Here is a 27761-nt window from a genome sequence, read left to right as displayed (position 1 = left end):
ACAACTCCCATCAGCCCTGACTGCTGATGGGAGTTGCAGTTCAGCAACCTCTGGAGAGCTAAAGGTTTCCCCTTATTGTACAGAGCAGGCTTGAGAGAATTGTAGTTTAAGGTGTATATGTATGTATTTATGTATGTATGTGTGAGTTACAGGGGAAGAACCAAAATCAAAGTCGCCTGAAGACTTAGCATGCTTAGTGGTCATGAAATGCTGTCTGACTTGTGGGATGAAAATTGACAAATGAGGTTAGGGAATGCAATATAATATCCAGAGAAAGGGCATGATGTCCAGGAACTTGAAAAGGGACACTTCTCTATACAACACTGTATTGAAGGTCCAACTCACCACAGAGCCATCATGCCGCCCCTTATGCCATTAAAGGCCAGCTCCAGGTTTTAGGGAACCATGGACAAAGTGTGCTCTGGCAACTCTTCCATCCATCAATGGGTTCAAGAGGGCTTTATCTTTTGGTGGCTGGGCTGCTTCTTCCAGGTCTGATTTTAAATTTCCTACAACCCAGCATAGCATTTGTCAATGACATAGTGAGGAATTTAAATGGCAGATAGACCTGGACACCCAGTGCAGCAGTGAGTGAAAGACTCTGTGTGCAGGGGATGGGGGGGGCAGTTTCAGTTGTGGACTCTGCCAGGGTACTGGGCCCCTGGAAAATTTCCAGTCATGCCAGGTACTGATATTGCAGCTGATGTCACTGTGCGTTATAATATCAGACAAAGGTGCAGTCATCAGCTTAACATTGACTAAGTGAACAAAAGTGTATATCAACTTGTGATTTGTAGCTCTCTGTAAACTAAATCTAGTTCAGAGATTCTAGTTTATTTCATATTCAGAAAATCAAACAAAATAATCCACTGTTTACCAAGGTTTTTCAAAATTCTATACGTTTCTACAATTCATCTTCCAATGATCGACGGAACAACTCCACCTCTCTACAAATTTAGCAGTATGAAAGTTGTTATTCCTCCTGTGAACAAAGCCAGCTCATCTATTTCTACTGTCTCTAGACATTTCAATAGCCACTTCTCATGTAGATGGGGCCTGTGGATTTTGACACCTATGACCTCATACAATTTTTGCTGTTATTAATGTAATTCTTATTCAGGAGTTTATATTATGGAGGATAATTCTCCTCAGTCACCTTAAACTTTATTAGCTCAGTGTTCAGCCAATCATTTCTGTTCTAATTCATTGTATTTGCCTCCCAAAAAATCATAGGCTGCTTGACACTCCCAGATGTCTGGACTGATAATTCTGATTTCAAACTTTTCTTTTTGCTACTTAGGGTTTGTGCATACTGTATATACCTAACATATTTGGCTATCTTTGCTCCTATTCAGTTTGTGGAAGGAGTTTTTTATTTGCTGGATGAATGACCTTTTTCCGCTGAATAATTTGCTCCCTGTTTGGTCAGAGAGACGAAAGTTGTCATCACTGGAAACGCTTTACATGATTAAATCCATAGATATTAGGTCAAGCGTAGTAGCTGATGTTATAATGTGCTTGGATGTGAAAAATGTGGAAATCTAATATCACAGCTGTGGTAGATGTTATGAACAACTTTCTGAATTTAATATACTTTCACACAAGCAGCCAAGCAGTGTAAAAAAGAAAGGAGGAAATGGGACCATGCTATGTTAGCTGGGGTTTTAGAAGTTCCAAAGAAAGCATGGTATCAGTTTATTTGAATCTAATAGGCTTTTCAGTGCTTAACTGCTGTTGAAAATCTAACTGTGTACAATATTTTCTCCATAACCCCATTCTGCAAGCACAGAATAATGGCTGCACAAAGGGTAAAAAATCAAGGAGCACATCACTAAAAACATTAAGACCAATAATAAATCGTTATTTAAAATACATTAGGAACAGGAAACTGGCTAGTGAGATGGTGGGACCTTTGGACAACAAGGGAGTCAAAAGTGTGCCATTGGAAAAAAGTGAGAGTACAAAGAACCTGAATGAATTATTTACATCTGCCTTCACTGTGGAAGACCTAGCATAGATCCCTGTGACTAAACTTTTTGGTGAAAATACTCTGAGGAACTGAGGCAAATACTGGTGAAAAGAGGCATCCTTTATTTTCACTATGTCCCTCCCCAACGTCATTGCTGTACATTCCTATTGCTATGGTAACTGATCACAAATTGCTCAAAGAAAATGACCTTGCCACTGCTTTTTATATATGCCACACATTACTGTCCAGAGGTTATTTATAGAATTAGAGAGGTGACTGAGAGTATTTGAAGTCTGCCGGGTTTTGTGATCTGCTTAATTTTTCCTGTAGAGTGAGATGTTAAAAACCCATAAGGAAGACAGACCTTACCATTCTATCTTGCATGTTTTCAGGCAGAGAGAAAACCTATCAGAAGGCTAGAGCCCAAGGCATATATAGTCTCCTTAAAAAAAAAGCAATGGGAGTTGCCTCCAAGTAAACATGTTTTGGACTAAAATTCCAGGTAGCTTTGATGGTCCATTGGGGAAAAATTCCAAAAGTAAGACCTATATTAGGGCCAACTAAAAAATTACTAAGGGACCTCCCTTATACCATGTCAAACCAATTCTCCATTTAGCTCAGTATTGTCTACACATTGACTGGCAGTAGCTCCCCAGGGCTTCAGACAGGAGACATTCGTAGCTCAATGTAGAGATGCTGGGGATTGAACCTGAGACCTTTTGCATGTAAAGTAGATGTTCTGCTATTGAGCTATGACCCTTACACAGACATGACTCAGATTTCCAGTTCACTGGAACACTTCAACAGGCTTGTGGCTGGAAGAAGTTTGTGTTGCACCATGGAGGTCAGCTGTGAAGGTGGGAAATTCTGCTTCCTGCTCCACTACAAGGAAGCTGGATGTGTTTAAGTAATTTTTAAAAAGAAATACTGGCCCTTGTTCAGCTGTTTCGCCTTCCTACTGCCTACAATTGCACATTTCTTTTTGTGTTTTCAACTTAACAGTCTTTTATGAAATGTGGATATTTCTCTCTTTCTCATTTGCAGACCCTGGGGTTAGTTTCTCTGTTAATTCATTTCCAAATGTATTGTTTCAAAATGTACACTCCAAACTTTGGATATTATCTGCCTCAAGAGGCATCTGAAGAAATAATGTGTGTTAATCTGTTAGACCACTGGATGACACTGCAGTTCCACACTGTTGATGATTTCTACACCAATGATGGGTTGATTTTGTTTTGAGGCTATGGATTTAAAAAACAAAACAAAAACAAAATGTTTTTCTTTTAATATATTCATCAACAGCTTTGGAAAGTTTATGGCAGAACGCTGCACATGAATGAATATTACCTGCAGAGTTAAGCACACCTATATTTATTTAAAATACTTCCCATTCCACCATATATCCTCAGCAAGCTTTCAACAGAAATCTAAATATGGGGCTTGCCTTGCACATGATCTAGAAGTTGCAGTTAGTGAAGAACGCTGCAGCACAATTGACTCTGTCAGCATATAACATCTCTGCTAATCTCCAGTGGTTGCTGATTTGCAACTTGTTATGGTTAATATATAAACAATTCGGGACCAGTTTACTTGCAAGATCACATTACCCCATATATGCCCACTTGAACATTTCAATCTGTGGAACTGGCATTGTTACAGGTGCCACATAATACCCATTCTGCATTTGTAAGAAATCAATATTTTAGTGTAGGAGCTTCTCCCCCTCCTCAATGCAGACCGAAGGCACAGTCCTTCCTGATCTTTAATGAGACCACAGCAGAGGGTAAAGGGTTAAAGCCAACTGTTCCCAGATGCTATGGTCCTGATCCAGATCAGACCCCACACTTGAAATTTACTTTTAAAAAAGTGATTCTTGAAATTTCTAATTGTGTGAATGACAAGGGAAGGATGAATGAACCAATTTCAGTTTCCCTCAGTTTCTCACTATTTTCAATCTTAAGTTCAGTTCTCTACATTTCCACATGTTTGCATTTTTTAAAAGAAGTCCTCATTTTAAAAAAATCACCAGCTTTTTACTGTGAATTTCTCCTGAGACACACATTTTATATGCAATTTTGCTAATATACCCATTTTTGCAATCTTAACAAAAAGAATGTATTTTGTATGTGTCATTTTCACCAACATGCATTTTATAACCCATTATATGCATTTATGCCCCATTATATGCATTTTTGTACACCTTACTTGGCTGGAATACACCATTGCAAAATTTGGAGAAGTTAACATTTCAAAGGATGGCTGTGTTTCAGTTCCCATATTTCCATTTATGTCTACTTATCACGGTGAGATACTCCACCAGTGAAAAGTAATACAATAATGATTTATGGAATGTGTTCTTAAATGACACATTTACTAATATTTGGTTTCTGCTGATAAACTTTTAAATACTTGATCTTCAATAGAGGCCCATATAAATTTTGCATTAGTGTGCCTTTCCATGCTATATATGGCCTGCCTATCAGAGCCATCTTTTTTCCTCCCATTCCCAGAAAAAGAAACTTTCTTGTAGCCTCAGGCTTTGCTGGAAGGATGTTTCTGCACTGCTGAAGCACACTCTGGTTAATTGATAGAGGCCTCTAGTACGTTTTTGAAGATCTTTCTGTTTTGCAGTTGTAAAAAGCTCTGCATCAACTATCAGTTCGTCTGGTGTATTTATTTTGTTTTACACTGCTCAGAATGCATGTTGCTTCCTTCTCAGAGTAGTGAGATAAATTCTAGATATGTTGGTTGATACCATGAACACACACTTTGGTGGACCGCGTAACAGCTGTCATTGAGTCATACCAGTGGTCTTGTATACTCTGATGGCCAGTGGCTGTCCAAGGACTTGCACATAACTTCCAGCTCGCCACAGAATCTGAGCCCAATATATGTCATATGCTGCTGAGCTTGGGGCTATTCCTGTTTGAAAAACTGATGTTCCTGCAATTTTGAAGGGTTGTGAGCTCTTCAGTTGAGAAGATAAGAACCTGCTGGATCAAGCCAAAGGTCCATCTGGTCCAGCATCCTTTCCCAACCAGGTGCTTGTGGCAAACCCACAAACAGGATCTGAGCACAAAAGCACTTCCTATCCCTCCATGGTTTCCAGCAACTGGTATTCAGAAGCATTATGCCTCCAACCATGGAGACAGAGCATAGGCAACATAGCTAGCATCCATTGATAGCCTTATCCTCCATGAATTTGTCCAGCCCTCTTTTAAAGTCATCCAAGCTGGTGGCTATCACTGCCTCCTCCATGAGCGAGTTCCATATGTGCCAATTGAGAGGTGCTTTAAAAAAAATCTGTTCTGAATCTTTCCATATTCAGCTTCATTGGATGTCCATGAGTTCTGGTGTTATGAGAGAGGGAGAAAAACTTTTTTATCTATCCACTTTCTCCATGCCATGCATAACTTCATAACCTGCTATGACCTCACCTTCTTGCTTGCTTTTCCTCTGAACTAAAAAGTCAAAAATGCTGCAAACTTTCTTCATAGGGGAATGATTCCATCCCCTTTGATCATTTTGGTTGCCCTTTCACGAACCTTTTCCAACTCTGCAATATCTTTTTTGAAGGTATTTTTCCTATGCTTTCTGAATCTCCCTTTCTCTCCCCCCCCCTTCCATGCTTGCTTAACCATATTCTGGGACATCACATATAAGATCAACTGCACTGTGAGAGCAAAGTGGGGAGAAAGGGAAGGAGGCAAAAGACCATCATTTCTACTCATCTGCACATTCACTGGAATCTTTTATCTATTTGGTTTGGTGCACTGGTGACCCTCCATATATTGTTGGACTCCAATTGCCATTAGCATCAGCCGGCATGGACACTGGTCAGGCATGATGGGAGTTGTATTACAAAAATAAAATCTGATGGGCCTCAAGCTCTCCATCCCGTGTTTTAATTTGTTGGAAGCCACCCAGAGAGGCTGGGGTAACCCAGTCAGATGGGCGGCATATAAATAATAATTATTATTACTGTTTCTTTTACCTTATTTGCTTTGGGGGCTCCAGACCAAAGCAAGGGACAATTCCAACAAATAAAGAAAGAATGAAATGGCCACTTCACAACAATATGGAAAGCTGAATTCTAAAGTGCCCTGCAAATGAGGCAGGAAAAAACCCAAACCCTCTTTTTCAATATATCAGAGGACAGGTTTCAGCACAGCACTGACTGATATTACTGCTACTACTGCAGTAATATGTTCTACAGCATTTTACTTCAGGAGGCAGTAGTTATTTCAGCTTAAGTTGAATAAGGTTATAACAGTTTCAATTGTGACTAGAAATGTTGACACATTTAATTATTTTGATGGGGTTTGAACATTCAAGTACATATATAGACTTCATGACATTCTTGTCTAAAACTGAAGTGGTGACAAAAGCATGTCTCATAATGTCAATGCCTTTATTCCTCAAAGTGGGTGAGTTGGGGTAGGGGAAGTCTCTGTTTCTTACCTGACACCCATCACCTTTTGCCACTCAAGGTCTGGAAATACTATTTTAAAGATCTCTCTTGCTCCTAATTGAAATAATTATGTTTGTAACTGCTGACATTTTGCAGTTGTATGTGAAATAACATATTTTTAAAAGATAGAACAGCCTGTCTTTTTTTTAAAAAAAGAAGAAGACAGACACAGCTACATTTGTGTAACTATTTGAAAACAAATTATTTCCATAAGAGGAAATGTGCCCCTCATAGTTTCTGTCCACTGGAGATGGATAGAGATTTCACTTGCATTTAAATACTGTTAACTTGGATTCAAATGTTTTTCTAGGCAGATGTTTCTACTTGCAGATAACTTTACCTTTGCTATGTGTGTGTGTGTTTTATATAACAAGAGAGAAAAATAAACTGTCTTTGTGATTTCTTGTCTTCCTTTAACAAATTGTGTGTGGCTGAAAAGTGCATATTTACTACCTTTTGGCAATCAGTGGATGCTGAAAACTGTGAAAGAATTGTCCCTGCCAAGTAAGCCAAAAGGCAGCTACCAATAGCCTAAAAGCTGCACTGTCATTTCATTTGGCTGTGTAGTATGTTCTACATTTGCCCTGTATCACATTCCATTTTTCTTTCACCATACACAGAACAAAAGTTAAACTTGCCAACAAAAATGGTCCTTTGGAAAAACTGGTGTCAGATACGCTCCAGGTCTCCAGGTCCTCCCCTACCCCTTCCCAGATGCACATGTATGGTGTGAATATTTAACACCTGTCTGTGAAGAGCCTCCCAAGTTCCACCACACTTGAAGCCACTTTGTTGGTGCTGCACCCAAACCCCACAGTGGTGGAAGACCCCAAATATGGCCGCATCAGGACGCTGGGTTGAGTGAGGAAGTTGGGTGGACATACAGCTGCAGCAAATGGGAAACACTGTAGCTGGAGCATATTCCAGAGTCTGGAGCTTTAATTAAGAGGCGATGGGGATAAAGGGGACCAGAAGACAATGCCAGGAAGCAGCAACCTAATTCCCTTATAGATCATTTTTTCCTGGTCTGTAAACTATATGTTTAGGGACGTAGGTGGCATTGTGGTCTAAACCACTGAGCCTCTTGGGCTTGCTGATTGGAAGGTCGGCGGTTCAAATTCCCACAATGGGGTGAGCTCCCGTTGCCCAGCTCCTGCCAACCTAGCAGTTTGAAAGCACATCAAAGTGCAAGTAGATAAGTAGGTACTGCTCTGGCAGGAAGGTAAACAGCGTTTCCATGCACTGTTCTGGTTTCACCAGAAGCGGCTTAGTCATGCTGGCCACATGACCCAGAAAAACTGTTTGCCGACAAACGTCTGCTTCCTCAGCCAGTAAAGCGAGATGAGCGCTGCAACCCCAGAGTCGTTCACTACTGGACTTAACTGTCAGGGGTCCTTTACCTTTTTTAAACTATATGTGTGTGGTTGTGTGTGTGTGTGTGTGTTTTTTTAAAAAAAGTTTAATTCTTCACAAGCTTGTGTTCACTCAAGAGTGCTCATATGTGAGTTGGGAATCTGGAACTTCCAAAGCTCAATCCATTTGCAGTAAGATCAGATGAACTTCATACAAAATCTCTACCATCTTGATAGGTTGCTGTGAAATTAAACTGGTGTATTATAATGGTGTGCCAACGGTGTGTGATTGCATGCAACTGTAGATGGAGCTCTAAACATTTAATTTACATACTCGGGGATATGCAGAGATAAAAATTTGGACAGGAATAGGCAGGCCACGTGTTACTGTGAGTTAAAAGTTACTCTTTTTTTGAAGTTAGATTTCTCACTGGTAACATGTTTCAGAGCCTGTCAGAGTTGTTGTCAACAGCTGTGGAAAGAAAATTACAATACATTTCAACTAATTGCTGAAAATGAACCCAAGTGCAATTTACTAGGGTATGATTAATTGTTGACACTTTTTATTCTTGAGCAAGAAGAAATTGCCAAGCATCGTTTCTTTGTTATCAATGGCCATGGATGGATGATATAAAACATAACCAGCATTTATCTCCTGAGGGCACCTCATTACAAGAGCTAATTGTGATGGGCCTGATGTTTCTTGCCTTCTACCAGTTGAAATAAATGGAATGGTCTGTGAAGCACCTTGAAGGGTGTCCTGGTTTCCTTACATGATTAGAAAGTTTCACATTCAATTCATGGAGTGATAAATCCTTTCTTTTTTTCCACTTAAGTTTGGAAAAGCTGTTTCCCTAAAAGGTCTGTTTGCATGCTTAAGCACAACCTTCCTCCACCTGGCACTACCTGAGGCTGATGGGAGCTGTAGTTCAGAGCAGCTGGAGCTCATCACTTTGGGGGATGCTGGTTTAATGCAATTTATCATGGACCAAGAGAGTGAAATCTTAGTAATTAGTTCCAAAGAACGGAGAAGACAATGGGGAAAAGTTATCCCTCCTTGCTCAGTAAGTCTTGAGTATGTGAACCCAACATGCTGTCCAGCATGTAAACCTACCATGCTTTCTGACTGTCCAGCATTCCCCAAGGTGCACCCATCAGGCCTAAAAGGCAGTTTTAAGGATTCTTGAAGCCAAAAGCCATGATTCAAGAGTGTCCCTAAACCCTACAATGCCTGACAATTAAGTTCTTAAATTCCCTTGCCTGTACTGAATGCCAAACACACCAAATAAGTACATACAGCAAAAGCGAATGAAAGAACCCTAAAATGTGGAACAGGCCAAAAAGAGGAGCCAGAAGGGCCAGTGTGGGTCTCCCCTCCCCCCCAAAATTCTACTCTGTCCTGAGAAAGGCGACTAGATGTTTGAAATGCATTGTTAACCCTTACTAAAGTGGAGGAAAGGTGGTTCAGGTAACCATAGGACATGTCTCGTGCTTCTAGGACAGGAGCAGCTAATGCAATGCCCTCCAGATGTTGTTGGACTTCAGCTCTCATCAACTCCAGCTAGGCTAAGAATGATGGGGATTGTTCAACAACATGTTGCATGTGCCATGTTGGCTATTCCTGTTCCAGGAATTAAATTGTAAAAGAAACTTCATTTTCTCTGGGTGCATGCAAATATTGACAGAGATATTCATAAATATATGTACTTTGAAAATAAATCAATCTAACATCACAAGCATTCAATCCTATCTGTTTGTGTAGGGACTGGAACTTTTTGCATGTGAAAATTTGCCAGTAGCAAGCGGAGTGTTATATCTACAATTGACTATAAAGCAGCAGCTTTATTTGATTTTGCATGACCCTCCAGAGTGTCTGGGAATAATGCTCTGGCCATATAGCACAGCTCAGTGTTGTGGGCAAAGCTACAGCACTGCACTATAAAAACATAAGCGAGAAATAGATTGAATCAGTGGGACTTAGAGATGTTCTTTATGCAGACTGAGTTGTGCCACTTTAGATTGTAGGTGCACAGGAGTCAATTTTTTTAATCCTGTCCAGAGTAAAAAAGCCCCCTCATTTTCTAAAATTCACGGTATGTCAGTAACCTTTACAAACAATTAATATGATGATTTTTATGGTTTCTTAGTCATTTTACTGCAGTCATTATCGGTATTGTAGATTATTAATTGCTCTTAGACCGGTAATCTTATTAACATGTCTTTAGTATTTTAGTAACAAATATTTAAATAGTATTTTGTGAGCTTCCTTGAGTACTGTCTGTGGAAGGGTAGAGTTAAAACATTAGTAAAACCATGCAACCAACCAACCAACCAATCTTTATTGCAGTCAAAGACAAGACAGCAAACAATGCAACTACACACACACACATGCATGCATGTACGCACATGCGCACGCACACACAAAATAAATGCAAATAATTGTTTTGAAATCCCACATTGTACATTGATTTAATATGTTGAAGATACTGGGTTGGAATGAGAATTTTTCCTTCCATTCATGGAAGAAGCCTTCTGCTAACAGAAGGAAAGCGTTACATCTCACAGTATCACATTATATGAGAAAAAAGAAATTAAACCCAGTTTTTTTCCTGCTTGTGCAATCTTATCCTCAAGCCAAAGCATGGACTCACGAGCAAGAGGTGGTTTGCCTGATGAGAAGAGACTTGCACAGAGTCACCTGCAGGAAACAGAGTCCTTTGATCACTGTTTGCTGATTTCTGAAGCTCATAGCTGTGTTTTTTCCTAGCCTAGAACAACCAGAGATTCTTTCATTTGTTCCCAGGAGAAACTCTTATTTTGTCTGGTGGCTTCCAGGAGCTCCCCACCACCTGGCACAAGCCCTGAATCCAGCAGCAGTCTAGAGATGGAGATGGGAGGGTACAGAAACACCAGCTAAGGCACTGGATCAAGTACAGGAGGATTAAGTCAGAAGAACGTCCTGAAGAACCAGAGCCTGTGGGGTGTCTTCCCCTGAGCCTGAGGAACCAGATGCATGCCACTGGTCCAGTGTCTGAAGGAATACAACAGGAGGGAGGTTGTAGAATGGAAAACGAGTGTACATCTTCAGGCCAGGGGTTGGTCCTTAAATGCTCTGAAGTTATCCATAAAGAGGAGGTGCCTAGAGGGCACAGAGGCATAAAATACCTCTGTCAATTCCCAACCTTTTTCAGGGCATCTAGCTTGCTCAGAGCTGTCTATGGTCCTGAAACTGCTGACCTGCCTTGTGTCTTGCCTCCTCCTCTATAGGATCAAGCATCTGACCGGAGCTCATAAGAACTTACAAAATCAAAATCTTATGGCAAATGAGATTTCATTATTGTGAAATTCAGGAAACAATATCTGGTGAGGATTGTTGGCCTCATTTTACACGTGGCTTGACCTCAATTGGGGTCAGGCAGGAAACATGTCCCACCAACTCCAAGGGTTCAGGGTTACCCCAGGAGTTTTCTTGTCCTCTGACTGGAGATTAGGAAGATATTTTTCACTTGCCATCCAGATTGGCCAAGGGTTTTTATCTTTCCTTGGTCATCACTTAAAAATCATAGTTAAATTTATATTGTTCAGAAAAAGAAAAGGGGGAAATGGAGGCACTTGAAAGGTGAAGTCAGGATGACTTATCATGGGGAAAGTGTATGGTGCAGAGGCAAAGCAACTGCTTTGTTTGCAGAAGGTCCCTGGTTCAAAGCCTGATATCTCTGAGTACAGCTAGGAAAGACCGCAGTCTGAAATATTGGAGATCTGCTGCCAGTCATTGTAGACATTACTGACCAATGAGTTGGCTAGGTATAAGGCAGGTTCCTATGTTCCTAGAGGCTGCTACCCTGTGATACTACCCTGAAGATTTGGAGCAATTATTGAGAAATGGGAACTTGAATAGCCCTGTTGTCAGATAATAAGTAGGGCTTCACCATGGTTGGAGAGCTCAGTCAAATACTACATGAAGAGCCAGTGCAGCTCCGTGGGTAAGCAAGGGTGTTAGTAATGAAGGCCTCTACTATCCCCACATGCCATGCTGATTACCTGTACAATTAATAATGTACCTGAAAGATTATCTCGCCCCTTATATACCCAGCTGATCACTGTACTCTGCAGGTGATGGCCTTCTGCAGATACCATTTTCTCAAGAGGTTCATTCTACACAATGTAAGAATTCCCAGCCATTAAATATTAGTCAGGGACCTTTTCTTTTGCCTTTTTAACTCCTAATGAAGACCTTCCTTTTCTAACAAGCCTTTTAGGTTGAGAACTTTTTCACAATGCATCTGTTTTGAAGTTTTTTAAAAATATGTTTTAACTGAACTATTCTTTGTGCATTTGGACTTTTTTGGGGGGAAAGGGCAGGAAAAACATTTACTAAATAGATAGGTAGTTAGAATAAAGTTGTAACCAAAACTAGTGCCTGTTTCTTACTCCCAGATTGTGTACTGCTGCAGAACCTGCCTGCTACAACACTCCATTTGCGTAAAAGCACTGGCAACTATGTTCCTCCTGCTTTTGGTTCTTTGAAACTAACTCTCTATAGATTGGATCCAGAGCACTGAATATGCAAAGGGCTGTTTCCCCCCTCTTTGTTAATTTAACACTTCAGAAGTTAAAGTAGGGGAAAAAACCCTCTTGCATCTTAAGAGGGAATTTAGAAAGTTACTCAATAACCTCAGCAATAACCAGGACAGTGTTTGTTACTGATAGTTTTCTGCAGTTTGAACTGAAGGTCAAACATCAAGTGTGTGTGCTTTAATTGCCAAGTGAATCTTATGAGAATGAAGGCCTGAATCCATCAGGCTTTCTCCTCCTTGATGTCTTTCTCCCCTTTTCTTTTCATGTTTTTTTACTTAACTATTGTTCCCATTATTTCTCTCCTCTCTCCCCCCCTTCTTTTTTTTGAAAGCATTCACCTTCCCATCTCCTTTCCTGTACACTTTTCTTCACATCCCATCTCCGCTCTCCATCTGCCTCTTATCTTTAAAAGGTGTATAGAATGATTTGAAAACCTATCGCAGAGCGTTTGCAACTTGCAATGCCTTTCCACCAGCCCTCTATGTGTTTTATTCTGCTGACTTGCAAGGATTATCGTATTCCTCTTAGTGATTGACTGACAGGGCTCCTTCAGGTTCTGCTAATTCAGCATGTCAGTGGGGCTACCTGATGCACCTGGCATTGTGAGTGGAGAAGAAGGGGCTAGTAAGCCAGGTCTTCCTTGCCTTTTTTTTTTTTAAATGAAACAACACAATTGCCTACTTTGCCAGCTTTTTACAAGGTTATAGAATGGCTCCATCATAAAAATGGTATTTCATGTTAGGACTGATTTAAAGTAGATGCTATATATATATATATATATATATATATATATATATATATATATGAGTTGGAAGGCTCTAGGATGATGAGATGATCCTGGTACATATATTTCTCTGCAGTGGCTAACTTTCCCCAATCTCTGTTGGTAAAATTGAAAGGAGATCAGTATATGTTAGCCAACAACTTTGTTTTACTTCCCATTCCACAGTACTGTAAATGTGTTTCCACTTTGTTGCTGTTCCTGCTTTTGTGAGCATATTTCAGTCTTTACTAACAGTGGTAACAAGGGGCAAGTATTTAGGGGTAGGGAAGGGATGTGCTTTACTCACCGCCCCCCCCCCCTTGAGTTATGTGTATGAGAATTAACCAGGCTTTTATCTTACCAAGTTACCATAACCCCCTGTGTGTCTGTTTGTGTGCATGCATTTGCACAAAGAAAGGGGGGGGGGAATCTGAGGCTGAAACTCAGAAACCCTGAAGACCTTTCATTGAAGGAATGGAAGTGAAGAATGCAAACATATAAGGCCTGTTGAAAAAAAGAAAACACAGCAGAAAAAGAATATTAAATTCTATGTAGTTGCAAAATGATTTCATGTTTTTTCATGCTCTCTTTTCTACTGAACTGAGCAAAATTCCTGCTAGCTTACAAAAATAAGCAGTCACATCCAGGTTACAGTGTACACATGTTCTTCTACTAGCAGCTTTTCTGCAATTTATTTTTTCCTCAAAAAAGAAGAAACGGAAGAAAAAAAGGTATCTTACCTTTTTTCCCTAGGACAATCATTTTTAATCATTTGCTTAGCACAACAGTTTATTAAGCAGTGAAGGATAGCGAACCATAAAGTTTAATTTGCCTTTTTTAATTGAGTTGTTAATTAGCACCCCACCACAGTTGGTAACTCCCTCCTTGCTCCAGGTTTCTGCTTCTGTATCTGAGACACTTTAAGGAATCCAATCTATCTTGGCTTCCTTGCACAGGCACCTCCATGAATCAAATCAATAGGTGATTATGTTCTTACTGTGCTGGGTCTTCAGTGAGTGCATATTAATTACGTCAGTGGTTAATGATCAGACAAGAAGTATGAGAGTGCTAGCAAGGGTGATTTAACACAAAAGACAGAAATAATATTTGGAATATTCTGCATATTGAAGTAAAACAACTTCTGTGTTTATATGCACAGCTGTGTCTCTCCAGTATGCCTCTCCACGGCATAGACCTGTGAGCTTGGGCATCCTTGTTTAGATCTCATTTCAGCTAGATATTCTTGAGAGTATGAATTGACTACATATTCCAGACTAATGTATGAATAGCTACCAAGACAGCCTGTGGCTCCTTGAATGTTCCAACACAGTTTTGAGCTCAGAAAATGTGTTGATAACTTTTTTTTTTAAAAAAATGTACATTTAAATGCAATTTGTACATATAATGTGGAAATAAAATAATGTGGATTTAGGATGGCTGTGTTCTGTTTCCACTGTTGATGGCAATATGTCTCTTTCTACTCGTTGATAGGAATTCCTGTTAAAATCGCCCCAGTCTTCTCTCCAGCGCCGTTTTGGTGTGTCCAGTGGGGGCAAGCAGGAGGCATGCTGCCTACATCAGGGCTTGCCAACTTTTTGTGCCTGCAGGCACACTTGAAAACTGTTGAAACTGTTGTGGGCACCACATACACCTCACAACCAAGCACATGCCATAACTTGTTCCATTGACTACAAAGTTCAAACAATATTGTTTGGCCACCTTGTTTAATCCTTAAACAGTCCCAAAGTTTACTTTGTCTCTTATTCTTCCCCCTGCTTGTCCTGTCCTACTGAGCTATGGGTAGAGAACAGTTTTTCTCCCTCTCACATAATACTAGAACACATGGACATCCAGTGAAGCTGCATGTTGGAAGATTCAGGGCAGACCAAATGCATAACCCAGTGCATAGTTAATCTGTGGAACTCACTTCCACAAGAGGCAGTGACGGCCACCCACTTGGATGACTTTAAAAAAGGATTGGATAAACTCATGGAAAAGGTGGATAACTAGACTAAGTTCTACTTTCACTGTCAGAGGCAGTATGCCTCTGACTATCCATTGCTGGGAATCCAAATGGACAGAGTCCTGTTGTGCACATTCTCAGTTTCCAGGCTTCTCACAGGCATTTGGGTGGCCACCATGAGAACAGCATGCTGGACTAGATGGGCCATTGTCCTGATCCAAAGGGCATGTCTTATGCTCTGCCACTCTGCCAGAGTCTGGAATATATTTTTTTTTGTTTAACTTTCCTCAACCAAAATGGTAAAGGCTTCTATCTGTTAGTCTTGTATGCTGTGGAGCTTCGTAAATATATGCCTGCTGTTCCTGCTCTTGCTGTTTGTTTGAGTCTTTATCAGCTGATAAGGGTGGGATCTCATTCCCATCCCATACCAGCCAATCTCCATACCAGCCAATTCCTGGCACAGCTGTGTTTATACTTGGCCACGATGAGGCCAGAGAGGTGACTTGGAGTCACCTTTCAACAGCTCCTTATAATGGAATATACAAACATTGAATAAATAAATCATTTGAGTGTACCCCCCTTCCACCTAGTGAACTTGTAAGAAGTGCAGCCCTAGCACGGGTTTACCCCTGGGGAATAGTTTTTGAAACTATTTGAAGTGTAAGGTAATGGAACCCTTTTCTCCCAAAGGAAAATTATGCAGTGTAAATCATCATATGAAAGAATGCAAAATTTTATGCTGAATTTGATGGAGCAGCCTGTACCTGGTCTGAATATAGAGGTATGCCATATAATTCACCCACCCCACCCCATGAAGAACCCTTTAATAGGAAAAAAACAGTAAGCCTATTAAAAGCATAATGAGAACCTCATTCAGTTTCCTGTCAGTCGTCAGAGCCGTAAGTGGTTTCTAATTTGCACAAGATTGGAATAGCATTGAAAAATTACTGTAACTAAGCGAAACACTCGTTGGATTTTCAATTTTTTGATAGCATCCCTTGTAATGCATTATAATGCAGTTGTGCTGAAGTGCAATGACATATGCCATGTCTCATTTTAATACTGCCGTCTCTATGAGGAACAAGATCTGGCATAATCTAGTGTGTCCATGTGTGCCTGGTGCACCAGAATGTGCCAGTAAGTCACATAAATGGGATTGCGGTTGTCTTTCTAATTGGTAATAGTGAGGCTGGGAAACACAGTGGGGCACAGACAGAACAATCCAGTTCCAACAGCTTCTCTCTTCCAGTCCTGCTTTTTCTAATCAACTGGAATATAGACAGTATCTTGTAAAGCTCCTCATCCAGCTGACTGGGTTTGCAAAGTTCCTAGACTGAGAAGCTGTAGTGGAAGGGTTGGAGCGATGCCATCTCAAAAGGGGTATTCCAGACTCTGGAAACTCTTCCAGAGAATGCCAGCTCTTCCTGAAACCTTAGACTGGCCATAGTCTGGCTTTTGCAACAGGCTTAGTATTTTATACACCTCCATAGATCTGGAAGGCTTTGTCTTCACCTAACACAGCTAACTTTGCTTTTCCCTGGTACTGGCCAGCTAGTCCTTTTATACACAGTGCACACTGTGAGGGAGGAGGGTTATTGGTGAGGGAGGAGGGTTATTCCTCAGGTGCCCTCCTATTACAGTAGGATTTTATCCCCATCAAGTCAGCTGCCTAAAAGAAGAACTGTTTGGTAGGAGATGGCCTGGATGTTGTTACCAGCTTTGCTCCTGGACTTGATTGGGAAAGACAGGAGTACGCTCCAGAAGGGACTGCTCTTCTCTAGGATGAGATCGTTAGCTGCGATTTGTGCTTGAGCTTGTTTTTCCCTCCTCCTTCCAGTTTCTGTTTCCTTGCATGGTATGTCTTTTCTAGATTGTGAGCCCTTTTGGGGCAGGGAACAGACTTAGCACTGATTTTAGTAAGCTGCTATTATAGCCTTTTTGGCTAAAAGCGGGGGGTATAAATGCTATAAATAAATGAAATATAGATTTTTCTTCTATCAAAAAGAAAACAAAGAGCTTTGCATTTATGCATTACTTCTTTTTTTTAAAGTAGTAATAGTCAAGTGGGCTTTGGGGACTTCTGATTTTTGTGGAGTAACATGTTTATCCTGACAACTTACCCTTGTATTCGGCCCTGATAGTGTTTTCCAAAGTACGCAGATAGCATCACTTATTAATCAGGATAATTTTCTTTTAGCTTTTGTTTTCCCAAGAGCAGGCTTTTTAGAGAGGAATACTTCTAAGCTTTATTCCTGAATTTGTTAATGCTCTCTCTCCCTGCAAAGGTCACCTATAATTTCATGTTAATAGGAAACCTTTATCTAAACTAATGGCAAAATAATTTAAAATATATTAAACACTCTTGGTTCGCCATTAATATGTGCATTATGCAAATTCAGAGTATTATGCAAAGTATTTTCCAAATAGCTATTATTCATCTGTTGTTCCTTTTACTCTCTTTACTATATCATAAATAATTAAAAGGGTGCCTGGGGTTCATTTATTTCTGCCAGGGTTTCTGAAGAGAATCTATTTTGAAAGTAGCTTCTAACTTGTGACTGCAGGCAGGAGTGAAGCAGGGGGCGAGGAGGAACTACGTGGAATGCATTTCTGGATAAAAGACAACTGGGTCTATTTGACTGGCCAGCAAAGTGGAAAAGCAAGCCAAACAATTAGGGAACCTGTTTCTGACAACCTATACACTACTGGAAGTGCTTGGCCTGTCCCACCTGCTGTGCAGATGTTGAAACAAGGATAAGGAACCTCAGTCCCAGTAGCCAAATTTGGTCCTTCAGGCCACTCTACCTGGCCCTCGGAATGCTACCCAGCCCACACCCCTCACTGACCCTGCTTCACACCCTGGGTGCTTTTGCCAAGCTGGAACATTGTCCTTGAATTCTAATAATGATGCTTGTATGTCTGTATAGGCATGTCTAGAAACTAACTTACTCTTTGAAGGTGAAGCTTACATTTACTCCTCCACCTAATTTGGCTGTTGGCGCTGCCCATCACTGTAATGTGACCCCCAGAAGGTTGCAGTCCTCAGGCTGAAGATGGTTGGCCATAGTTGCAAAAATATAACAGTAAACTAGTTAATTGCCAATGTTGGTCTCCTTGCTTTCTACTCCACCAGTCCCAATGACTGACAGCCACCACTGAATGGGAGAGGAGCAAAATGGTGCAGTCTCCTCACCCATATGCTGTTAGCCTTGGCTTTCATCAAAGTTACATTTGAATTGTGCCAATTGAGGACAACCTGTGAAGAAAAATATTCATTTGTTGAGTTGTGGCAATGTGTGAAAATATGCGACTCAAGCTTTCCAGTTGCTCATGTGGAAGACGGTTTTCAGCATCCAGCTCCTGTGGCTAATGAGATCTTATACAGTCCTCTTTCCAATGAGGGCAGGCCACAAATAGGAGATCAAAAGCATGAATCACTCTGCAAGCTATACCACAAACATCCTGTAAAATTGACCTTTGTGGCCACATGTTATAAAACTGCAATAACTCTCTCGCCCTTCAGCCATATCCTAGTGAAAATGGAGTTTAATACACCTGAGAAATCAAGCAATGACATTTCTTTCTTACTTGATTTTTCCTCCTCTTCTTTTAGCTTCATGTGAGGATCTTGTCAAGTTGAGATGTTTTCTCATTCCGCATAAGCCAAACTTAATTGATAGATGCAGCTTGATCCTACCCCCTGTTTTGCTTTTAGGTTCACCTGTCGAGCATGGATAAAATCCAGCAGTTGATAAAACTGCATGGCTGGGGCTTTTTGTTTTTGTTTAGTTTCAGCGTAAGGTAAAGGTACCCCTGCCCGTACGGGCCAGTCTTGACAGACTCTAGGGTTGTGCGCCCATCTCACTCAAAGAGGCCGGGGGCCAGCGCTGTCCAAAGACACTTCCGGGTCACGTGGCCAGCGTGACATCACTGCTCTGGCGAGCCAGAGCCGCACACGGAAACGCCATTTACCTTCCTGCTAGTAAGCGGTCCCTATTTATCTACTTGCACCCGGGAGTGCTTTCGAACTGCTAGGTTGGCAGGCGCTGGGACCGAACAACGGGAGCGCACCCCGCCGCGGGGATTCGAACCGCCAACCTTTCGATCGGCAAGCCCTAGGCGCTGAGGCTTTAACCCACAGCGCCACCCGCGTCCCTCAGTTTCAGCGTAGTTTGTAGCTAATTATTTAATTTCTGAATTTTCTAGGAAGCAGCTTTTCATTATCTCCTTTATCTTTCTTATTCTCCATTGTTCTACCAATATATATGTTCCTCCACTTAGCAACCTTCCTGCCTCCAACCTTTCCCCTTTTTCTGAGTTGCTGTTGCAATTGTTTAAAATGTGATGATATAATCAGTTTGCTTTTAGTATTGCCGTCTCCACAATAAACCAAACCAAAGCTAATAAAATAGATAAGATAAGACACCCAAGATACCTCTCCAGAACAATCTATTTACTTCATAATAGCTGCTGGCTCCCTCTACCCCCAACCCTGCAAAACATGTAGATCATTTAAATGGACTGCTAGAATTTTAAATCATGCATTGTGTTAGGAAATCAGTGAAACATAAGCAAATATTCAGTTGAAATATGGAGACATAATTCATTAGGGCAATGATAACTGGAGTTCCTGGTTTCATAATTTCCCAGCTATTTGTGAGAAGTGGGAATGGAAACATGATGAAGAGAGATTGAAATAATCCCGTCTCAATTATAGAAAGCAACCAAGCCTTTGGAACAGAGGGGTGTTGGTGATTTTCAGCTGCTTCAGCAAATACTCTGGCAGGTCAGCACATTGCAAGCATACTTTGGAATACTGCATACAGCTAAGGTTTCATCACCTCCAAAAGGATATTGTAGAGAAGGAAAAACTGAGAAAATGGCAACCAAATTGAATAGCGTTAGCCATTCCAAATGGAATAATTATCTCCCAAATGGAATGGCATTATGTCTATAGCTTTTGGGGCTTTGATGTTTAGGGAAAAAAGCCTAATAAAGGGGTAGGGGTGTAGGTGTGTGCGCGCGCACCCGTGCTGATAGAGGTGTATAAGATTATGCAATGTATAAAGGAAGTAAATAGGTACTTTTTCTGTCTCAATTAAGAGTACAATTCAGGGGCCATCCAATGAAGCTGAATGTCAAAAGCTGAGACTTTGATCTGACCCAGAACTGTTCTTCCTATTTATTTTTTTTTGTTCTTCACCATCATCCCTGTAATGCAACATTGCCTGAGTTGGGAACAAACCACATTGAAATATTTGATATATCATTTAGTATTTGATGTCAGCTTCCTCTTGTCCTGTTTGTTTCCTTCATTTATTGACTGTACTGTTTCAATGGAGAGGCAACTGGACTGTTTTGGTATTGCTTGCTGTTTGACTTAGATGCAGGGTTGTTTCCAATGCTGATTTTTTTTTTTGTTCTGATCCTATTGGCATGCCTGAGCACTTTTATGTACAGAATAAGATAGATAAAATTATAAACCAACAGCAATAAATACACCGCTTCATCTGCTCATCTTGGGCTTCTTTAGCTTCATCAGAGCAAATATGTTTTTCCTCCCCTGTTTACATGGTTTCCTAGAAGTATACTGAGGCTTTCCAGTATGGTTCTTTTCTCCACAAGGCTTTGCAGGTAGAGAAAAGATATAAAGCAGCTGTCCCGACTCCCACCCAACACACAGAGACAGAAGGTCTTACTTGTAAGAAAGAGACCTTTATTCAGGCAAGTAACAATACAGGCTCAGCAGCAGACATAGTGCTCAGGAGTCAGGATCTCAGGAGCAGGGCAGAACTGGATGGAAGCAAAATAATAATAATAATCTCGAGAAGTTTCCGTGTGCCCCTCTTGCCAAGTAAGCATCTCACACGCACATGCAAGAGATTGCCTTATGAGGTGGTCAGGATTGCAAGTGTATATTCCTTCAGGGCAGTTGTCTCTGCTCTCATTTGTGAAGGCAGAATCTGGTTCTAGGTGACAAGACTGCCCCTTCCTCTTCAGGCTCCTGTTCAACTGCTGTCTAGCCACCCTCCTCAGCTGATCAAAGACTTTCTTTGGCTCTCCACGCTGTAGAAAAGTTGGAGGGGAGAGCCAGCATCCATGCTCTCTACTTCCAAAGTGACTGAAGTCTACACAGGTCCAGCCCAGCACCCCACAATTCAGCCCCACCCCCAGCCGTGTTCCTCTTCCTCCTCTCTCGGGACCTGCCAACCCAATCCCAATCTCAACAGCGCTGTGGGGCTTATGAAAGCAGCAATAATAAAAGGCTCTTCCTCTTTTTCTTCTTTACTGTTTATGAGGTTGCTAATGAACTACCATTGTGAAATATATATAATTTTGGTCCCTAAATTAACTTCAAGGCCCTATTTAAATTCTCAGTAATTTTTATGTGTTTTCATTTATTAAACACAGGAGGCAAAAGATTCCACCCTGAAGCATTCAGCTTCCGTCAAAACTGATTATGAATATAACCAAAATGTCCTCTGCTAAAAACATGAATTATATGATAGCGTCTTAAAATAACAATATAATTAATAGGGTTTGGGGATAATTAAATCAGAAATGAAGGATATGAAGGCAAATTGCTTTCCATGTTTTTGTGGGGGTTTTTTAGCTATAGATTTTATTTTTAAATCAGAATATATACACACATGGAGAAGCCTTTAAGTGGCCAATGAATTTCTCCCAGGGTTGTTTGCTTCAAGGTGAAGGCAGAAATGTTACTATAATTCAGTTGGCAGCTTCTGGCATAAGATGAAAGTCGGATCAGCTCAACTCCAGGTCAGAATTTAAAGGCCCCTCCGGAATGTTTATGCTAGTATCTGTAGTCCAGATAAGTTAGTGGAAGAAATTGGTCCCTGTGGCAGGCCATGAATCTAATTACCCTAGAAACATTGCTACGAGAGTTTGATTGAAAATTACTGTATGCCATTCGTGGCTTTTCTTCCCCCTCCCCCTGAAATCATGTGAAATAAATGAACAGGCTAATCCACGTGGGCTAAATGCTCCCCTACAACTACTCATTGAAGCCTCTCCCCTTCTTCTTCCTCTAATGGAAGAAATCGGCTCCAGAAAGCAGCCACTGCAGAAGATCAAGCTGAGGGAGATGCTTTGTTCAAAGATGTTTCATGATTAGCAACGAACCTGACAATGCAATGGCTGTGTGTGTACAGGAGCTCTTTACTCTGAGACCAATGCATGTAGGGATGAAAGATTGCCAGAAAACACACATATACAGTGGAATGGATTCCTTTCTCAGTTATGTTTTTAACCCTTTCCCTCCCTCCCAGTTCCTTTCTGGTATTGTGTGTGTCGTGTGTCTATTTTTTTAAAAAAACAAACAAACAACAAACAAAAATACCCTTGCATTAATGCACACTTTGAATGGTGTGAGCGCATTAGATTTGCCCAGTAACGGCATTAAGATCAGATTTGCCGGGTAGTCTTGCCCTACTCATTGGCTTGTGGTGATGTGGAGGTGGGCTTTCTCGCTGGTGACACTGAGATTATGGAATGCACTCCTTGTGGAAATACTTGGAAGTCTACTTTGACATTATGCACCATATAAATTCAATAAGAAAACAAAATAAGAAAAATAAAATTTGAGATTCGGGACTTCCCAGGTAGCCTCTTGCATCATGATACCATGGAGCAGCCATGCATATACCGCTTCCCTTTAACTAAAACCTAAAGAAGCCTCCAGTGCTGTAGCTCTGCTGATGCAAGAGACTTATGGGGGTGCATTGTAATTTCCTTTGCCTCCCATGTTGCCTCTATCCCCTTGTGTGCCCTCAAAATCAGTTCGGGTGAGTTGGGGAACCCTCTGGAGGAGATTTGGGTTTGCATGCGGGGGGGAGGAAACAGAAGTCCCACACAATAAGATAAGAACATATGAAGAGCCTGCTGGATCAGGCTAACAGCTGTGTAAGAGCTGTGTGAATCTCATGTGAACAGGTACCCCCTGTGGAGGGGTGGGCCTGTTTTCCTGTCATTCACAAGAATTGGCAACTTTATTGGGTGCGAAGATCAACAGATCAGGCCCTCTTGGTACTTCCTCTCCTCTCCTCTCAGAGATTGTGGGGTGGCAGTTCTAATTTGTAGAACTCGTTCCCACAGAAGTGCACTTGGCACCTTCATTATACACTTCTTAGCAAATGCCTAGAGAGAAGGGCAGATTAGCAGTAGCAGCAGCAGCAACAAGAACGCCTCTCCATCCCTATCACTCTTTATTTATGTGACTTGTATGAGCATGCAGATATTTTATGTGTAGCAGGCAGCAAATTTCCTCTCAATAATACGTGTTAGGGAAATATTATTATTATTATTATTATTATTATTATCATCATCATCATCATCATCATCGTCATCATTGGTTTACATATTATAGCAACATTTTAGCCCATCAAAAGTGCTCAAAATAGCTTACAATTAAGCTAAATAAATAACACAATGTATTAGTTTTCATTTGTCAAAATAAGTTTTTCGGCAAGCATCACACTTCTTATAGGGTTGGCTATAAATAGGAAAGCAGTACTTACCTCGCACATGTTGGAAGCACTATGTGATGCCGTCGCCTAGAGATATTTTAGAGAATGACATCTGAGAATGACACCCACTGTCAGTCTGGTTTTAAATCATTGGAGTATTGGGAAAGGGGGGGGGGTCCATGCTTTTTTCTTCCACAGTTTAATGCAGGGCACTGTATGTCTGGTCTATAGAACTCTGGAACTTTCAGCGTTCTTTCTTTCTTTCTTTCTTTTTACACTTCTGAGTATATAGTAGTCCATATTACAACAAAAGTATATAAAAAAATCACCCTAAAAGTTCCAGAGTTCTATAGACCAGGCATACATGGATAGTGAGTGGGGTTTGTTGGCAGACAGACCTATGTGTGTAGCACATATGAGTCTGTGTGCCAATGAACCCCACCCCCCATCCATGTATTATTAGTGTATGTATGAATGGGCAGCTTTCACACCTTACTGTTCTCCTTCATGCATCTGGTTTGGCCTATTTCCAGGTTTATATGTTCTATATGCTTCTCTTTCCAATTCCAAGAAGGGACAATGGAACATTCAGAGGGAAGGACTGCAGTTTTGTGGTAGAGCATCTGCTTTGAAAACAGAAGATCCCAAGTTCAATCCCCTGGCAGATCTAGGTAAATCTGGGAATGTCCTCTGTCTGAAACCTGGAAGAATTGCAGCCAGTTCATGTAGAAAACACCGTGCCAGAAGGACCAGTGGTATGAATTTGAAGTGTGTCGACACTTCAAATTATAAGGAGTCACTTCTGCTCTTCTGTGTTGATTGTGATTGTGTTGAAAAAGTCCTAGATGAAAGGTTTTACAGGGCTACAGTGCATGTGGTTCCTGGATTTAACCATATCTTCTTAAAATACTATTTAATGACAGAGTCTTGAAAAAACCTGTCTATTCTATATTACATTAAACTCCTGAAATAATCTAATGCTTTGAGGTGGGTGGGTGATCTCTCCAAAACTTGCACAAGAAAATGCACAACCCACTTAGTTTAGTTGGATTTTTTTAAATCAATTTTGTGTTTGAATTACATACTTTGGTTTACTGCTACCATTAACAACTTTCTTTCTAATCAAGTATGCAAAAAGAGGGGGTAGAAGCTGTCTCCTCCTTCTCCCCCCCCCCCCCGTTGCCTCACTGAGGAGATGAGGGAAATTGTTCCAAACGAGCATTTCCCTGTTCTCATTAGTTCTGGAGCAGTGGAGACCTCTTGAGTAAAATACATTTTTGTTAGACTAATCCATTAAGACGAGAAGTCATTGCCTATCGCTGGGTGGCCAGACATTAAAACAGACTTCACCAATTATCCGATTCCCTCAGATGAGTTGTTGAACTTTCTGTACGTGTGTCCTTCATTTTTGCTGAAAACAAGACTTAGTGATAGACTCCTCTGGTCTATACACCACTGGTCCACTAGGGGAACATGGAACGAAACGTCTATCCATCTGAATCAGCAGGAGGTGGTACTAAGCTTGCCTCAGCCATTGATGACCTACCCTAAAGAGTCAAAGACATAGACTCATGACATGCATCTCTTGAGCTTACCTTATTTTAATATCCTCCAGTTCAAATGCAAAACAAACCCAACAAACCAAAAAAGCAACTCAACATTAAGTCAATAATTCCTTCAATACTTTTTATTGCCCACATATATCATTAATGCAGAAACATTTTAAAAGATAATTGCTGGTTTTATTAACATACAGTATAAAGCAGGGGTGGGGACCCTTTGGTCCTCCAAATGTTGCTGAACTACAGCTCCCATCAGATCCACTATGTGTGGCCAGTAGTCAGGGACAATGGGACTTGTTGTTTAGCATCATTGGAAGGCCAAATATTCCCCACATTTGATGTAAACCAGGCATAGGCAAACTCGGTCCTCCAGATGTTTTGGGACTACAACTTCCATCATCCCTAGCTAACAGAACCAGTGGTCAGAGATGATGGGAGTTGTAGTCCCAAAACACCTGGAGGACCGAGTTTGCCTATGCCTGATGTAAACAACAGAAATAACACCTTAGCAAACAGCAGCAGCAGTAGACTACTGGAGCAAACAGGCAGAGATAGTGAGATGCAAGAAAAATGACATCATAAGCATAGAAGGGGAAATAGAAGAGAAATGCATATGGGTGCATGAGATAGGGAACGAGGAAATACAATACAGATGTACAGAGCCACTACTCAAAAAGGAGAGAAAATCATGCTGTATAAATGTGAAGGTATTAGGGGTGTCCCACCATGTACAGAGATGGGCAGGCCGGCTAAATTTAGTTTGACATGTGTTTATATGGTGGTCTAGTCCATCCCATTCCCACACTAAATGCTGGTTTAAAAACACACACAAACCTGAATCAAACCATTACAGTGGTACCTCGGGTTACAGACGCTTCAGGTTACAGACTCTGCTAATCCAGAAATATTACCTTGGGTTAAGAACTTTGCTTCAGGATGAGAACAGAAATTGTGTGGCAGTAGCGCAGCAGCAGCAGGAGGCCCCATTAGCTAAAGTGGTACCTCATGTTAAGAACAGTTTCAGGTTAAGAACGGACCTCCAGAACGAATTAAGTTCTTAACCTGAGGTACCACTGTATGTTACAAAACTACTTATGAGTTTATCGGAGGGCTTCATTTTAATTAGTTAATTAGTTAATTGTTGACTGCCTCTATACCACTAAATATATAAATATATCTCTGAGCCACAACTAAAACTCTAAACAATCTTTAAAAAGTAAACAACAATAGCTGTTACAAAAATACACAATAAAATAAAACCTACTAGCAAATACATGCAGATAGCATTTCCTTTTCCTTCTGGCACAACTTTCATGCTCAACACATCTCAGCCTCATGGCTATCTCAAAGGGCCCAGATAAACTCATGGATCACCCATCCCCCTGCAAAAAAGTCACAGTTAAGAGGGTTTCTGGAACCCACAGTCATCACGCTAGGCTGCCTTCACACCATACATTTAAAGCACTGCCATACTGCTTCAAACATCCGTGGTGCCCGCCAAAGAATTCTGGGAATTAAGGGTGTTGAGAGTTACAGTTTTCAGAGTTCTTTGACTGGCAGTGGATCCCCAGGATTCCAGCCTCAGGGAACCTTTCTAAACTCTACCTTGAGAGGCTGGGAATTGAACCTGGGAACTTCTGCATACAAATCAGGTGCTCTACCAATGAGCCATGGCGCTTCTCTTGCTCACTGTGTCTTTATTTATGTTGTTTCATTTTCATGGCAAGTCTTTAAAAGTTGTCTACAGCATTTCCCTTAACTTGGTGGTGCCAAGCAGAGAAGGCTGACATAGAAGCTTCATAAAGATGAAGAAGGGTCTCAGCATGATGTGGCAATGGAACAGAAAATTGTTTCCAATAAATGTCATCAGCAAGGAGTGAAACACTGAATCACTACTCTCTCTTATCTAAGCTGCCAGTCTGAAAAACACAAATAGTAGGGAGCTATGAATAAACATGCGGAACAGGGAAACATAACAAGATGAACCAACACACACAGACTCACACAGAGACTCCACTAGAGGCACTTGTTCAAGGCCAGAGGCACTTATCAAAGAAACAAAATAAGTGAGGAAGCACCCAGAGGTTCATAAGAAGAAAATTCAGTTAAGAATGTAAGAGGAACCCTTCTGCTGTATCTTTGTTGAGTGGATCATCTACCCTTTCTGGAGTGCCTCAGGTGTTTTAGAGTGCAACTCCTATCAGCCCCAGCCAGCATGGCCAACATAAGAAGAGCATGCTGAAGCAGCCAGCCCAGTGGCTTATCTGGTCCAGCATCCTGTTACCACAGTGGCCAATCAGATGCCTGTGGGACGCACCCAAGCAGGAACTGAGCACAAGAGCACTCTCCCCACCTGCTACTCTCAGTTACTTGCATTCAGAAGCATGCTGCATATACGGTTTATTGAGGTCCAGTGGATTTTGTGTACAAGACAACTAATCAGGGCAAGTGAGCCTAACTGCCTGCAACAGTCATATACTCTCCGCTTGTTAAAATAACTTGGGGACTTCCCTTCAGGTTGTCTTGTGTTTCTGGGTTGAAATGCCGAAAGGCCCTCACTGTGCAGGCAGAAATGCCTCTCGGCTTTTCAGTCTGGCAACATTCATTTCACTCTGGA

General features: G+C 41.1%; 1 protein-coding gene across 21 annotated transcripts in view; it reads left to right on the top strand.

Moving 5' to 3' along the window:
• RBFOX1 (RNA binding fox-1 homolog 1) overlaps positions 1-27761 on the top strand; it is a 1465188-nt gene that overhangs the window by 503927 nt on the left and 933500 nt on the right. The window lies entirely within an intron of this gene.

Source organism: Podarcis tiliguerta (genome assembly GCF_965153285.1).
Source record: "Podarcis tiliguerta genome assembly, chromosome: 14".
Lineage (NCBI taxonomy): Eukaryota > Metazoa > Chordata > Lepidosauria > Squamata > Lacertidae > Podarcis > Podarcis tiliguerta.
Note: the sequence above shows the minus strand (reverse complement) of the source record. Positions and strands in the feature narration are given on the sequence as shown.